This window comes from Halyomorpha halys, unplaced genomic scaffold, assembly GCF_000696795.3.
Source record: "Halyomorpha halys isolate HHAL.00 unplaced genomic scaffold, Hhal_1.1 Scaffold11890.1, whole genome shotgun sequence".
Taxonomy (NCBI): domain Eukaryota; kingdom Metazoa; phylum Arthropoda; class Insecta; order Hemiptera; family Pentatomidae; genus Halyomorpha; species Halyomorpha halys.
Window position 1 is genome coordinate 1 of NW_027109774.1, and position 4,742 is coordinate 4,742.

The 4,742-nt window shown below is 28.5% G+C and overlaps 1 long non-coding RNA gene across 2 annotated transcripts; it reads right to left on the minus strand.

The window, feature by feature from the left end:
* Positions 1 to 598: 598 nt before the first annotated feature.
* LOC136795061 (uncharacterized) lies at positions 599 to 4,717 on the minus strand. Of its 2 annotated transcripts, XR_010843602.1 has the most exons (3): positions 4,344 to 4,525; positions 706 to 2,207; positions 599 to 613 (listed from the first exon to the last, which is right to left on the minus strand). It is a non-coding gene; the product is annotated as an uncharacterized lncRNA (long non-coding RNA). The 2 variants fall into 2 exon arrangements; XR_010843603.1 differs by lacking the exon at positions 599 to 613 and having other exon boundaries at positions 2,069 to 2,207; positions 4,344 to 4,717.
* Between the last annotated feature and the right edge of the window lie 25 nt (positions 4,718 to 4,742).

The following is a 4,742-nucleotide window of genomic DNA, read 5'->3' on the forward strand; positions in this document are numbered from 1 at the left end:
TTTTATCAATTTTATTTTTATTTATATAATTTTTTCTCTCTCTAAATGATGGTTGTTGTCTTTTTGTTTTTATAGCCCTGATGAAGACCTAAAAATCAAGTCGAAACGTCGGCATAAATATTTTTTTGTTTATTTATGTTGTTTCTTTGCTGCACGCACCCCCCGACCATCTTCTCCAATCAGTAATCTACGGTCAACTATATACACCTCATTATAAATATAAATACTTGTATAACACATGTTACCTTATAGTAAAATGTATAAGTAGATCTTTAGTAAGATGTATGATATATCTGAGTTATATATGAAATGAAATAGTTAGGGATCTATTGTTAAAGGTATCACGTGTACAAACTCCTACATCACCACCATGTATGTATGTGTATATACATATACACTTTATAAAAAAGTGTATGTATATTTACACACTTTTTTAAAAACTTTTATACAAGTTTTAGTATATTTAATCCTGGTTAGGTCCTTCCAATAACTTCATTCTATGGACCTAACATGTTTTACGATCGGCAGTACTCGCTTTCTTTTGAGGTCATTGTAGCTGAGGTAATAGAGGTGTCACCTTAGCAATCTCATGTTACAGCGACACCGAATCTACCTACGTAATTAAAAAATATTTAACAAAATAAATAGAAAAAATTACAAACAAAACAATTAATATTTATAGAATTAATAAAACTGATAACTTACTTATATATTGAAAACGTAATTTGAGAAATAAAAATAAAATATTAACAGTGACAACTTTTGGATTTTGGCCTTTATTGACTGTGCTATAAAGTCTACAGTTAAGCTCACCGAAAGCGTATTATTAAGGATAATGTTATTTATATCTTGAAATAAACACAATTTTAACTTCTATGATAAAGTCCATTACCTAAAACTCTTCAAAAGGATTTCCTAGGTTTACATATTTGGCAAGAAATAAAAAAAAATTATATTGATATTTATTCCTTTAAATTAAGTAATTAATGAGTGGGAATGACGAAATACTCTGATGCTGATTTTTTGTATATTAATCAGCTTCATAACTATCAACAGGAACAATTGAATAATAATTCAGACAAGTAGTTGGTTTTTAATTATGTTAAATGTTACAATTTATATTATAGGATAATCACTAATTGTTAAAAATTTTAATTTAAATTTGAAATATTCTCGATGAAAATAAAGTACATCCTAAATGTATTTTTGAACTATCCTCAGGTTGTAGTGAATTTCATTGTTGTCTGTACGACGAAGGACAGCGAAGGCTCTGGATATATATATTTTTAAAGGTTCCCTTGTCAAACCCGTCTATTCATAATCCATGGTCCCAGGTTGTGCTGTCATCCCGAATCTGGGTGAAAATGCGAATATGTTCCCGTCTATATCTTAAGGCGAGGTGTTCTACCCCTCGAAAAATCTTATTATTGTGTGAGTTTATATATGTATTTTTATATTTTATCAGAAAATAGTTACCTAAGGTAATTAAAAAAATTAATATAGATAAATATTTTTCTATACATGTTTGTATACGACAGCGGTTTTTTATATGTGGCGTTCTATACTAGACGCTTTGCCTATTATGAACTCTATTACTGCAGTTTATTCAGTTGCATCGTGTATAGTGCAGTTGACACATTTATTATGCTCTCGAAAATTGCGATGTCAGACCTGTTGGCTTTAGCCTACAGTTAATTTTATCGAATTGCCTATTCATTTTGCAAGATAGTCGGTTAATTAATACATTTACCACTGTCAAAAATTAAACAAAATACATCGGGTAAATATTGACACATTATTCCTCGTATAATTGTATGAAGTACATTTTATCGAGAAAATAATACTTGTCATGTTTTGTTACCAAATATGTAGCAATAAACATGTTTTTCCACTTATCACTTCAATTATAACTGAATCATACTCGATATCCCCCCAACACTGAATATTGTCTCTGCACTCGATTGATATTTACAGTATTTTAATATATATTGCACGCAAGCATATAATTATGAAATTAGTGAGCTATCTTAAAGAGACACTTTAAATTGAGAATTTACCAAAAAAAAGATAAGAGTTACACTTAATATTTATTACTTATAAATCGAAATTTTTTATTTCAGTAGTAGATACAAAATATTTTGAAGCTCGTTCATCAATTTTTCTTCTTCGAAGAAAGTTCATACTGGTTCCACAGTTATTTCAGATATCTGAAAAATAAATAAATGAATAAATAAAATTCAGCTAAATATATTTAATCCTGAGTGTTATTTTATCTAATTATTGATATTAAATACAACTAGGTTGATAAAAATATAACAATTTTCATAAACGATCGTCTTTCGATTACTCTAAATTCCTGAAATTATAATTGTTTTCGAATTCATTTCGTTTTTCCATATAGTACAAGACCATGATGCAAGAAATCCATCTCATTGAACATCTACAAATAATTTTATAGTTATCATCACACTTAACATAGAGACGTATTTCTTCTGGTTCTAACTCTTACTAATTAGACTATGGTAAAAGAAATAAAATTACATTAAATTCTGCGTCGAATGGAACATAACATATTAATTTAGTTGAGTTGTATGTCGTAAGCGAAAAGATAAAATTTAATTAAAAATTTTGCCAAAATTGCAGTGTAGAACTACATATAAAACTAATATATCTTTTATGGCGGTTCTAGAACGGTTACTAAACAACTAATTAATTTAATAGAGCAAGGAATTAGAAGTTTTAATTAGAAGTTGGAACAGTTTTCAGTTTCTTACCTATAAGTCATAAACAATGATTCTTATTGCAAAAAATTATAATAAAACAATTCCAATAACATTAAATAATGCGTCAAATGAGTATTATAAAGTAATAATCGGTCAATTATTACCCTGTTTCGGTCCAACTTCAAAACTTTCTCATGATAAAACTAATAAAAAAAGTTTTAAGGTTAGAGACGTTTCGGCCTATCTTCGTAGTGACCAATACCGTATATGAAATAGTAAATATGTTTTTCTGAACTGACAGCTATATGAGATATGCTCATGGGATTATGACTTGGGTTTTTAACAAACATTTATATAATGTAATACGAAAAATATTTATATGTCTTAGAATGCATTTGGAACTTAATAGAAATAATGAAAATATTAATTTATATTTAATCATTGTTGTGGCATATATTTTGTTTAAATTTCCACTTCTGCCGACGCTGAACGAACGTTTAGTTCAGATTTGTGATAATCCAGATTTCGAGTGCTATGATGACAATGATAAAGGAGACCTAAGTAAGGACGAGGATATTGGGATCCTTTCAAATAAAGAGGTAGAAGAAAAAGGAGAGGATGATAATTACTACTTCTGAGAAGAATAACAAGCATCATAGCATTAATGAATTTTATTGATACTAATTAATAAAATAATCAGTTATTAGTAATTAATAATCATTATAGTTATATTAAATATAGTTAGTAATTTTTTTAGTGATTGTATTTAAATCTTAGAATTTTGGATCTGAATTTTATCAAACCTTATTATGCTTTAAAAAAACTTTTTATTGAATAATTACTTGTACCTGTTTGTAACAAAGAGGAGTCTTTGTTTTATGTTCTCGTAAATCATTAATTCCCAAGTTTTTATTTTTTTTGAGATTATTTCCAGAAACACTCGTCAGTATTTCGTGGAGTTTTGTGTTTTTGAGAGTTTTATATCATTATCTACCGCTCACTTTTATATTTTTTTCTCTTCTTTACCTTTGTTTTATTGTTTTTGTTCAAATGATTCTGAAAAGTCAATTCTAAGATATAATTCGTGGAGCTAAAACAGGAGGTCGCCAAGAAAATAGATGACAAATTAAAACCTTATAAAATGTGTTTTAAAAATCGGGATAAGTATGCAGCTTGTTGATAACCGGCTCTAAGATGAGGACTAAAAGATCATCTACTGATCTTGTTCGATGAACTCTACGAAAATGGCTAAAGCAATGTCGGGATAAGCACATTTTCCTCGTAGGGATTATTTTATGCAAAGAAATAGGAAGTATAATCCTACATCAACGGAAGATCGAACTTTTATTCCTCCTTGTGCACTAAAGTGTAAATTTCAGAAGGAATTCGTCACTAATTAATGTAATCAATGAGAATGCTTTATTATTTGAGCAGGAATGTAAAAAAGGACAGTGAAGTTTAGTCCTATATAACACGAATGTTTTTATTAACCACCAACATCCATAGATGATAGATTTTACTTCACGAAAATGGTTGAATTAGTCTACATTTAAAATCAGTCATCTCCACTCGTTTTGACTTAATTTTTTAGTAATGTTATTTACAGGTAAAATATCTTACATTAACATTAGCTGGTGCAGATAATGCGTAAATTATTGACTCAGCCACGTCCTCTGGTTCTAGATAAGGAACACCTGGGTTCTCTTCAAGGTATTGTTGGGCCATAGATGTTTTGACTGCTCCAGGACTTATGCTCTATAAAAAAATAAATTATATATATTTAAATTCCTAGTCCTTAAACTACTATAGCTTCCCGGGCAATCCCAATCTCCGAACACAAACTAACCCGGTCTAGCATAGTTCATTGTAATTTTAATGAAATTAAAATTATAATTACTAGAATATTACATACAATTATATCTACTAGAAAAATTCTTGTGGCTTGAAATAAGAACAAAAAATTTTCATTAAATCAACATTATGCAGAGATATTAAGTAAGATTAACTTATAAATAATAT